Source organism: Terrapene carolina, unplaced genomic scaffold (genome assembly GCF_002925995.2).
Source record: "Terrapene carolina triunguis isolate 2854851 unplaced genomic scaffold, T_m_triunguis-2.0 Scaffold130, whole genome shotgun sequence".
NCBI classification, from domain to species: domain Eukaryota; kingdom Metazoa; phylum Chordata; order Testudines; family Emydidae; genus Terrapene; species Terrapene triunguis.
In genome coordinates, this window is record NW_020664481.1 from 2,720,782 (window position 1) to 2,733,005 (window position 12,224).

General features: G+C 44.7%; 1 protein-coding gene across 1 annotated transcript in view; it reads right to left on the minus strand.

The window, feature by feature from the left end:
• CSNK2A1 (casein kinase 2 alpha 1) overlaps positions 1–11,846 on the minus strand; it is a 35,884-nt gene extending 24,038 nt beyond the window's left edge. The window contains exon 1 of the mRNA XM_024200916.2: positions 11,759–11,846. The gene's annotated coding sequence lies outside the window, so the exon portion shown is untranslated. The remainder of the gene's footprint in view (positions 1–11,758) is intronic.
• Positions 11,847–12,224: the final 378 nt, after the last annotated feature.

A 12,224-nucleotide genomic window follows, 5' to 3' on the forward strand; every position in this document is an offset into this window, starting at 1 on the left:
TTGTAGTGTGGACAGAGCCTATATGTAGCATGTGACTTGTTTATTTCTGCATGAACGCTATCATCTCCACTTCCTGCTTCCATCATTTAAGCTCTCAAATCTGGGTGGACACACTTCCCTTCAAACCAAACAGCAATGAAGCCAACAAAATGAACAAAATGTTCAGTATGTCAAACAACAAAAATGATGGGGAAAAGCACAAGACAGAACAGAGGCCCCCGTCCACACTATTTCTGACCTGTGATTTTGTAACAGATTAAAAGGCACTGTCAAAGTGGTTACAAGCAATAAAGAGAAGTTTGTTTCCACACAGCAACTTTCTAGCCTTCACAATCTTGTTTGTGCATCTGCACATACCAAACTGCCTGACAATACCTGTTCATTTAGGGAAAATTTAGCTATCCTAAAGTGAATCTCAGAGACTAGAGTACATGGAGGAAATGCAGTGTGGCATTGTTCCATGTCCAGGATGTCTTATTGCACATAGAGCTAGGAGAAAGAAGGAACCACCAAACTAGTCACATAAATGTGTTGCGGGGAAGTGGGGGGAAGACTGGGTCATGTCCACATTGCAAAATACAGTGCGTGCTGAACTGGTTACAGGAAGGCAAGCATGTGCCAGAGCCAACCATGCCAGTTAACTGATTCAATACACGCTGTAGCATGAACAGGGCCTAAAAGCAACAATGGTCACTGCTCCTGGTTGCAACAGGTATTTGAACTCCCTAATCTTCAGCAGAAGCACATGTAATACTGAAAAAGCAGACACATGGAGACAAGTGCCAGCAGCTGGATTACTCTAACCTACAGTTCACATTACTATCCTCACCAGATACTAAAACAAAATACAAAATTGTCATCCTGCCCACAGAGACAAAAAACATCCTGGGGCACTAAGCACTGCAAAGCAAGGAAACCAAGTGTCACCGAAGCAAAGCATCATAGTACTTGAGGCCCGTAGTGATGCAGTACAGCTCTGAAGAAAACTCAGCACCTCCTCATAAGTGGTGAATGTAACCAATGATTTCTAAAGACTTGGAGAAGGCCCACCTCTACCACAAACATGGTTTAAGTGAGAATCACGGTTTTAGGTTTCTAGGCAATGCTATATTGGAGATCAGACAGAGGGGTGAAGGAGGAAAAGAGTCTGGCTTTAGAAAGATTAAAGATTCTTCAACACTAAGGATTTGTCTACATGGGGAAATTGACCAGCATTGCTATAGCAGGATAATTCAGAAAGATTCTGCAACAGCTGTAATTCCCAGGTGTGAACACTACTCTGGAAACTGCTACAGCAGCAGTCTCAAACTGTGGGTCGTGACCCCATTTTAATGGGGTCGCCAAGGCTAGCGTTAGACTTGCTGGCGCCTGGGGCCGAAGCCCGAGCCAAAGGGCTTTAGCCCTGGGTGGTGGGGCTCAGGTTACAGGCCTCCAGCCTGGGGCTGAAGCCCTTGGGCTTTGGCTTTGGCCCCCCGCCTACAGCAGCAGGGCTTGGGCAGGCTTAGGTTTTGGTCCTCCCTCCTGGGGTCGTGTAGTAATTCTTGTTGTCAGAAGGAGGTCGCGGTGCAATGAAGTTTGAGAGCCCCTGTGCTATAACTATGCTGGTCAATTTCCCCACGCAAACAAACTCTTAGAGACCATTTGAAATTTTCCTAACCAAACTGCAAATGGGCTTATCACTATTTCATATATCATCCTTATTGGAAGTACCCCACAAAACTTAATTTATCCTATGCAGAGTAAAAGCATGAGACCACAGTTAAATGAAATATGAAGTGTATAATTGATTATTAATTGTATTAGAGTAGCGGCTAAAGGCACCAATCAGAGATCAGAAGCAATTGTGCTAGGTACCATGCACATTACAATCCTCTTTTCTATATCTATTAAAAGGATTAAATCAGTTCTCTAAAATTCAAGTCAGTAACAAGATGCAAACAGTATGCCATCTTGAGAGCTTGACTCTGTAGGTTAGGACACAAGAAATGCAGCTCACCACTAGAATGATGAGAAAGCTGAGACTGAGATGCTTAAAATTCTATTTAAAAAAAATATTTTGATTAGTTTAAGCCACAGTTAAATTAGCCATTTAAAAAAAAAAAAGTGACAACTTTTAAAATCTGCTCTCATTAATCTCAATAGTAGGCCCCTCATATCAGAGAACTTGTGTTTTCTAAAGGGTGGTGTACATTTACAGCACAAAAAAGTAATATTAATAAATAAGATGTGTGTCAATTCTTGTGTGTCAATTTACTTCTCAGCAGAAGAATTCTATACAAAATGTCAGCAAAACGTAGCTTCCTATGAGATACCTGCACCCTTCACAGTTCTGGAGACAGGTATTTCTGAAAACTGTTTTGAAAAGGCACTTTGTATATTTTATTGAGAGCGTAACTAAGTTATGGGAATGCATTTTCCCTTTCAGTGGAAGTTCTTCTGGCACCAAGCTCTCCTTGCAGAAAATTCTGAGCATGGGATTCTTCAGGGCCCTACACCTAAAACAAGTGTCACACTGAGTCTGAGTGCTTACATTGACACTAATTGAACTGGAAGTCAAGAACTCCCAGAAGACTGGTGGCCTGAGGAATGTTGCAACAGCTATCTAACTCCTGACCTTTCTGAGTAAGTGTATAAATAAGACATCCCTGGATACAAACATCACTAAATAGTAACAAGCCATAGAGGGGGTAGTAGAAGCACTGCTTCACTACTTCCACCAGCAGCAGAATATTACCCGAAAGTTACAAGTTTATCTAGACAGAGCACCGCTGAACTCTTTTCAATAGTATGTAATGTGACCATTACAGAAGATGACCCAGTTATAAGAGTCAGACTAAGCTGGCAGAAAATGTCTCCAGAGGAACAAGATGAGCACTGACAAGATTATCCAATTTTTTAAAAATTATTTCTTGTGGCTGCCTGTTGCCCCCAGAGATCCAGGGAAATCTTCCCCTCACTTCATCAGCCCTAGAAAGCGCATATACCAAACAGGTGTCTCTAAGGAAAGAACTAGAGCAAAGTCTGACTACTCAGATGGGTCCAAAGGCTTTCCACTCACTCCTACTTTCCCCACATAAGCTCGTTAACAGCTGTAATTGTAGCAGTGTTCATGTAGCTAGGAAAGAAAACAGCCTGCTCATTCTGAAATACCACTTTTTACCAGGTATCGGAGAGGTGCAAAATTATGCTGAATAACCCCCCCACCAAGTGGCCTAAGGAGCAAGAATGAAAAAGAATCCTTTCCAAACCTGCATCTATTTCTCTACCGCACCACTGGGGGGAAAATACCACCTTTCAGAATTAAGGCTTAGGTCCACCTCTGAAATAACCAATGTTTAAAGATGTCCAGTGTAGTTACTGGAAACATTCTAAAAGCAGTTGACTTACATACAAACTGTCTGGGATCATTCCCTTTCCTCTAACCTCTGCCTCTTTGTCTGGCTAATCTCAACTGTGGGCTCCCTGGAGTAGGGACTGTCCTTGTGTCTGGAAAGGACTTAGCACAAAGTGCATGTTACTCTAAATAAAATATCTAGACACACTGTAGATGACTACAGTGAAGCCTATCTGGTCAAAAAGAAGGTAGTCTTTCCTTCACTCAGTACTCAAAAATCCCATTCTTAACCCTAAAACAGAAGCACTAGTGACTGCTGTGGTTTACATTAAAAACAAATTCAATTTGGCAACAGGGACTTGGTTTGCATATCTACAGGGATACAGGAACTCCAGCAATCTGAATTTTTCATAATCCAACTAGAAATGGAAATTGGTTTGGATTTACCAGGACTGGTGTTTTGCATCTTTTTTTCCAGGAATCCATTTGCCTGTTAAAGGGACAACGTCAACTTGAAAATAAAATCAAATTTTAAAATCCAAACAAAACATTCTATTGAAATTCAGAGATTAAAAAACCCAACACCAATAGACAAAATGTTTAAGTTTATCCAGGGGTGGCCAAATCATGGCTCACGAGCTGCATGCGGCTCTTTTACAGTTAAAGTGTGGCTCGTGGAGCCTCCCACGCCTCTCTCCCATTCTCCACCTACCAGACTTGTGGGGGGAGCTCCGGACTGTGCCTTGTAGCGGGGGGTGGGGTAGGGGCTTCTGCCCAGCAGGGAGGGAGGTCACAGGGCTTCAGCCCCGTGGCGCGTGCCTGCTGGGGATCGGGGCTTCAGCAGGAGCAGGCGCGCCCTGGCTCTCGAACTTCTGAAGAGTGTCATATGCGACTCGGAGGGTTAGTAAGTTTGGCTACCCCAGTCTTGTTCTCCCACCATTGTTGCCTCCTGAACTACACTTTGAGCCAAAGCTATCCTTCCAGTTTCCTTTTAAATGGGTGGTGATGCTCAGCTGTGGAGAAATGAGTCAGATTTTATAAAGCCTGAGACCCCTCTCTGTCAACTCAGGCAACAAGGGAAGAGTTTGCAACTTAAACTCAAAAGAAAATTTGATCAAGCCTTTATAACTGGAAATGGCAGGAAAGTTTGTTCTGCCATCTGTAAAATGGAGAAAGTACCACACCCATCTGACAGGGGTGCTCACTGAGGCAATTAATCTGCTGATGTTTGCAGACAACTTTATAAGGGCTAAATTTCAAAGGAATACACACAGATCCCTCTAATGGTCCCCAATTTATCTGGGCAACTATCGCATGCAAAACTTGTGTAAGTATTGGCAGTGACATACGCAACCTGCCCCAAACAACTGGGAACTCATCCTGCAACAGGAGGCTGCTAGTAGCCAGGAGGTTTCCTTCCACTCTCCCACTCCATGCCCAACAAACACTTTATGTAGTCTGTTGACTTTGGGGGGCTCTCCCCCACCCCCAAAAAAGTCTCACTGATCCTCCCTTAAATATTAAGGCTAGTTCTGTGCATTGTAGTGTGATCACAGAAGTCAGTTACATTAGAGCAGTGATACTCAAACCTCAGTGGTTCAGGAACCAAATTAGTAATCAGCATTACCCAGAAGAATCACAGTACTGTGAATTCATTGTTTCATTTACCATTTTATTTATATAATTCTCACAGCAAAATGACCAAGTATTCTACAATTGGTTAACATCATAAAAGCATCTTGACTGGTTAATAATTAAATCGCACAGTGTTTTAATATCAAGTGCTGCAAAGAGCCGCAGGAGACACATTAAAGAGCTGCTTGTGGCTCCTGAGCCTCCATCTGAGTATCACTGCATTAGAGGAAGGAAAACTGTCTGGCTTTGTTTCATAGACCCAAAAACTCTAGGACCTGTTCTAGAGTAAGTCTACTGAATTCTCTCAGGTTCCCAAGTTCTATTGTGGCATCTATATCACAACTAAAAGTCCAACCCCAAGTAGTCTCATTAAAGCACAGGCTCTTTCATCCCCACTTCTGAATTGGGCTGAAGGAGCTTTCATCCTGTCGTTCCCTGTTATCCTCAAAGTATGGCAGGCGTTAGTGCTACGTTACCTAAGAGACTGGCAGAAGAGAAACTCAATCCAATTTTAAAAGCTTTATTAACGTACCAGAGTAAACAAGTGTTGCCAAACTAATACATCTAGTATAAGACAGTGGTACACATTAGTGTCCTTTTCCCCACACATGCCACATTGTGCTAATTGGTGCTGTGCCACTAGAATATCATAGATTACAGGATAACTGAAGGGTGCAAGTCATGCACCAAAGGCTGAAAGTCATGGAACGCATAAAAAAAGCATATACCTCTGCAAATTTGTAATAGACACCACCCAAAGCAAAAGCTCTTGCAAGAATTCCAATGCAAAGCCAATCTCTCTCTCCTCATCAGTCTGCCAAATATAAACCTTGTTCTGCTGGGGCTTTGGCCAGCCATATCCAAACTATAACCCTTTATCAAGCTTGTAGCTGCTGGACTTCTCCACTTGGCAACAGTAAATAACTGCTCCTTCAAGTCAGAAAGGGAGATTTCAGCACCACTATATGCATGCAGATGTGGCTGCCCCATCTCAACAAACATATTGGAATTGGAAAAGGTTCAGAAAAGGGCAACAAAAATTATTAGGGGTATGGAACGGCTTCTGCATGAGAAAAGATTAATAAGACTGGGACTTTTCAGCTTGGAAAAGAGACAACAGGGGGTGTGGGGGGGAGGAAGGGGAGAGGATATGAGAGAGGTCTATAAAATCATGACTGGTGTGGAGAAAGTAAATAAGGAAGTGTTATTTACTCCTTCTCATAACACAAGAACTAGGGGTCACCAAATGAAATTAATAGGCAGCAGATTTAAAACAAACAAAAGGAAGTATTTCTTCACATAACGCACAGTCAGCCTCTGGAACTCCTTGCCAGAGGATGTTGTGAAGGCCAAGACTATAACAAGGTTCAAAAAAGAACTAGATAAATTCACTGAGGATAGGTCTATTAATGGCTATTAAACAGGATGGGCAGGGATGGTGTCCCTAGCCTCTATCTGCCAGAGGCTCTGAATGGGCGACAGGGAATGGATCACTTGATGATTACCTGTTCCGTTCATTCCCTCTGGGGCACCTGGCATTGGCCACTGTTGGAAGACAGGATACTGGGCTAGATGGACTTTTGGTCTAACCCAGTATGGCCGTTCTTGTGTTCTATATTCACTTTAAAACTGATCTCAGACTGGATTAACAGTGGGCTCCCATCCAGTTGAGTTCTGGAAAATTATACCCTACCTAGAAACTGGGCTTTTCTTGTCATTAATTAGTAAACAGACTAAGAGAGCACTGATATGCAATCTCCTACCTGACTTCCCTCATGGATTATTTAAGGAGAGTGCTTTCTCTGGAGTTCACACAGCAAAGCCACAGTTATTTTAACTATTTTTTTTGTTTGCTTTTAAAGTTTTTAACTAGCCCATGTATTGGCAGAGTCAGAAAATACCACCACCACCACAAGGAAAAAGTTCTCACTATTTGGAAGTTTCTCCTCAGGAAATCCTCATGGCTGTCTGTTCCTGTCAAGCAGGTAACATTTGTAAACTTTGTTCAACAGAAAATTTGTGGTAACCATCAGAAATTGACAGAACTGGACTGCAAGACAAGTGACGGCAGGTCATTTTCAATAACATTCAGGCAGCATCAGGAAAGAAACTAAGGCAGGAAAAGTCTGTGCCACTCCCAGATCCTAAAGCAGGAGATGCAATACATAAAAATATTTTCCCCTAAAAAGCTTGCACCCATACAAACCTGATACTTGAACTTCAGAGTAGTTTATATATAAATACTACAAGGGGAGAAAAACAGTCATGGTCTGCATAAATCAGAGTTTGTTAAATGTCAGCTATTGTGTTACTAATACAGTATAAGGAAAGGTTGCCCTGTATAAAAATTATTGTTAGACAGGGCAGCTCTCAGACAGAGGGGGCAATTGAAATATACCCACTAAGGAATGCGTCACATGATAATTCTGCATTTCATACCAGCACTTTTGAAGACAACTAAATACACAAGACTAGCAGTATTCAATAGTCATTACAACTTGGTAGGGATATGAATGCTGAAGTCCATCCTTAGCATACAAAATATTAAAAATAAAAATCACAACTGTCAATTGCTGTTCTAAGGAGAATCTGCCCTCCATCTTGGCAACATTCATCATACCTACTAACTGTAAGTGAATCCAACTGCCTCAGGTTCATTTATTCTGAAAACAGTACAAAACGTATGTGCCTCTGTCAAGAGGGACATACCCAAATGCCCTAAAAATGTAGACTATAGTGGAGATCACACTGCTGTTAGCAATGACCAACCTCATAAGTCAACTTGTTCTGAACACCTAGGCGTTTCACTGAAGTGGAAGTTGAACTCCCTTTTGTCAAGGTTCCCATATTGTACAGCCAACTGAACCTAAAATCTGAGAGAAACGTGGTGGGTGAGGTAGTATGTTTTATTGGATCAACTTCTGTTGTTGAAAGACAGACTTTTGAGCTTATACAGTGATCTTTTTCAGGACTAAAGAAGAGCTCTGTGTAAGCTCGAAAGCTTGTTTCTTTCAGCCACAGAAGTTGGTCCAATAAAAGATATTACCTCACTCACCTTGTTTCTCTCACATCCTGGTACCAAGATGGCTACTACCACTCTAAAATCTGTGGCACTCTTGTGGTAGATTAAAAAAAAAAAAGGAAGGAAATTTTGGCAAATAAGGTTTTTGTTGAATGAAAGTTAAAATAATCAGTAGTGGCTCTTGTTTTTTATATTAAACTCAATTTGTTCTACCGTATCCCCACTATTAGTTGTCAATATAAGCTAAAGAATTTTGTACCAACCACTCACAACTACACTGTAGAAGTCATCAAGGAAGAAGACCACGGTTTTGGCTACTATGTGTGGTGCATTTGGCACCAAGGGAGTTCATAGGAGGCAGTTTCCTTGTAATCAAAACTAGATGATCATTGTAATAAGACTAGATGATCATAATGGTCCTTTCTGGACTTAAAAATCTAGGAGTTACTTCTCACTAGAGCTCAACCCCACCCCAGGAGCCCCATAAGGGACACACATTAATATAAGCAATTCACTATCATTGGATAAAAAGAATGACACATTTGATAACCCAGAAATAGATTCCCATGCCTCCCTAGAGATAACATGAGACATGAAAACTAATCACACCTCCACTCTGTCACCTACTCTTACTCCTTTCACATCCTCATTTGGTTAACACACTCCTTCTCTCAGTGAACCCCCTCTATCACATCCTTAACACTCAAAGTAATTTCTTCTTCTACCCTGAGAAAGTACCTTTACTACAATTTTTCCTTGCACCCCAGCCCCAGGAGCTCATCTTCATTCTGAACTCACACACCTCCTGACTATGAAGTGGCAACCCTTCCCCATCACTACTACAGCCCTCATCTCCACTGCCCCAGCTCCTTCCTAAAATCTAATTCCTCCACTTTGACCACACAACCTACTGCCAATGGTCTAATCCCTTTTCCACACATCAATGTTCCCCCAGGATCTACTCCTCCCATTTTTATTATATAACCTCTACCTTATGTTTCATCCCAACCAAAATGTATTTCTCTGGTTTCTCCACGAAATACTTCCCCTCCACATCAGCAATTTCACCACCCTTTCTCCATCCAGGACCTAGTTTCCTTCAGTTTACTACATCTAATCCTGGCCGTACTAGATCACCTGGTTCTCCACTGATGTCAAATTCCCCCCTCTTTTTACCACAGCCATTGCCAGGACACATTCCCACCCCCACTGCAGATTCACCCCCTTGTTTTGGAATTCTCTTTATAACCTCCCTCAAATCATTTTTAGGATTAATACCATCCCAGCACAAACCACCCACTCCATTATGGGATTATACTTGAAAGAAAGTGATTCCTCTTCAGAGGACACATCCTACTTAGAAAAACACAGAAGTTTATACTATCAGCACCCCAAGAGCTTTGCACCTCCCCATGCCAAGATTTTGGAGGATGTAGTTTCCACTAATATGTAGAAAATATCAAAACCTATATCCACCCCAAACATACTCTACTTATCTCCCCACCTCTGAGCTGCAAGGGAACGGACCCCCCCTGACCTCCACCCCTCAACGGGCTACATACCCACCTCAGAGCTGGGAAGAAATCCACCCTCACCCCTTAGGCAATACATTCCTCTCTGCTACAGGTGTGAGAAGAGGTTGACACCTAACTGTCCAAGGAGCAGGTAGGCCCTCCATCACCACAGGGGGATGTAAACCCACCCTCCTCACAGATCCATCTACCCCCAAGATAACTATGAAATGAAGTTTGCCTCTCTGTTAGATGAGTCTCTCTCAACAGAAGAGGGATATATATACAGGACAGATGTTTGATACCTACCTATTACAGATGTCCATGGTCTGAGCGAGTGGAGCAAAACACGCAACCCATGGGCAAATCTTGCCTGCCTCAGGTATTACATGGCCCCATGAATATCTGATTCTGCATATTTAAAGTGTTTTTTTTTTTTTTTTTTTAAAAGAGTATATTTCTAGCACCTATGTCTACAAAGACAGTCTTCTAAACATGAACTGAGGGCTTGTCTACACTTGAAATGCTATAGCAGCACAGCTGCAGCTGAGTCACTGTAGTGCTTCAGTGTAGACACTACCTACGGTGAAGGGAGGGGTTCCCCTGTTGGCGCAAGTAATCCACCTCCCTGGGAAGTGAGAGCTAGGCTGAGAGAAGAGTTCTTCCATCCACCTAGAACTATGTACACCAGGGTTTGGTCATCTTAACTATGCCACTCAGGGGTGTGAATTTTTCACACCATTGAGCAATGTAGCTGGGTCGATATAATTTTTTAGTCTAGGCCAGGCCTGAGTATAAACACCTGGAAAGCTGATGCGTTGTCTCCAGGTGTCTGCAAGTAGCCTGAAACAGCAACTCTAGGAGAGGTGTGAACTGTCCCCCAGTCATCTCAATGGGATGTTGACTCTTAAGCCTGATTATGACACTTTATGGGCCGCTTTTTCCAAATAATTTAGGTAGTGCTGTGAACCAAACTTGCACAGTTACCATATTTATGTGAACAAATCTGGTAACTACATGTGAAACGAGCATAACAAAAGAGAACAGGAGTAGTGTGGTCCTAGCAGTGCCCTCCACCACTTACTCCCCACTAAATGATGCGGATTACAACAGTAACTTTCTTGCGCTCCTCAAACCTGCATCATGTTCTAACAGTGCAAAGCCCTGCATCATTGCGGAGTTCCACTGCAGTCAATGGGACTCCACATGGGCACAGAGGACTGCACTACTGGACCTTGAAACAAGATTGGGGCCTAAAAGTTTAGCTAACATATAAGAAGCATACTCCATCCTCAGTCTTTGTATAAATCTCCCATTGTTTCCAATGAAAGACTGGCTAGAAAAATGTATGTGGCCTAAACATTCTTACCCAATTGGTCCTCTTAAAAAAAAAAAATCACATGCTTGAGCAATAGTGATATAACTTGCTAGTCCAATACAAGTATTTTGAACCAATTTTCAGCTGGGGTGAGAAGAGCAGTGATAAGTGGAGCTTTCCTCAGGACATAAACCCCTGCCATCCACAGAGCTGTGAAAAGACTGGCCAACCACAGCTTCAGGGGCAAGAGCGCCCTCCCAGTGAAGCTAAAAGAAGAAACATCCTATTTCACATGGGGAGAGGATATACTCCCCTGATAGCATTAGACAGAGATGGACCTTTCCTCTTCCCGCCCCTCATCGTGGTGGGGCAGGATAGATCCTCTCAGTCAGGGGAACAGTCACCCCCTCCCCCCCGAAGTGATAAGGGGAGTGGGGAAGATACTATCTCTCCCGGGGGTATATATCTTGCCAGCAGAGCTGGGATGGGAAGGGGCTCCTCTTCTCCAGGAGAATATAGACCCCCCCCCCACCCACTTCCACCCCGCAGAGACCCGAGAGGGGCTGGGACCCTCCCTACTCCTTCCCCCCAGACAGAAGGAAGAAGGGGCCCACCCCCGCCCATCAGGCAGAGCTGGGAAGGGGCTGGGCCCCTCTCCCCGGCACCCCCCCACCCCTATCCCCTAGCGGGGCCGGGCAGGGGGTAGGCCCCTCCGCTGCAGAGTTACACCCCGAGGCCGGGAAGGAGGATGAGCCTCCCCTCAGGGCACCCCCCTGCCAGGCCCCTCCTCTCCAGGGGCGCCCCCTCCCCTCTCAGGGCTCGGGGGGGGACACCCCTCCGCCGTGGCCCCCATTCCCCGTCCCCTCCCTGCCTCGGGGGTGGTCCCCGCCCCGCCGGGCCCCGGGAGGAGGGGTCGGGTCCGCCCCGCCCGCCGGTACCTGAAGCGACCGCCGCGCTGGCCTCCCGCCCCACCGGCCTCACACAGACAATATGGCGGAGGCACAAGGCTCGGCAGCCAGCCGCAGGGACCAGAGCGAGGCTGGCCGGAATCGGAAACCCGGCCTCTCCCCTCGCTCGCTACGTGCTGCGGCGGCAGCGGAAGCTGGGAACGCGGGGCGGGGCTTGGCGAGACAGCGGGGGGGGAAGCCGAGCGCACGCGAGGAAGGCACGCATGCGCCGTATGAGACACTACGGCACTGCCTCCTGGGAATTGTAGTTCTCTTTCCTTCACGGGCGCCCCTCAAGAGCTGGGGCTTAGAGAGGGCTCAGCTCCCCTATTTAGCCAGACTATGGTGTCACGACTACAAGCCACTGAAGTGCCAATATATGGCATGGGCATCCTGGCAGGGCAATGGCGGCAAAGCATTCAGCGTCGATGATGTCATTCTGACACATGAACTCGCT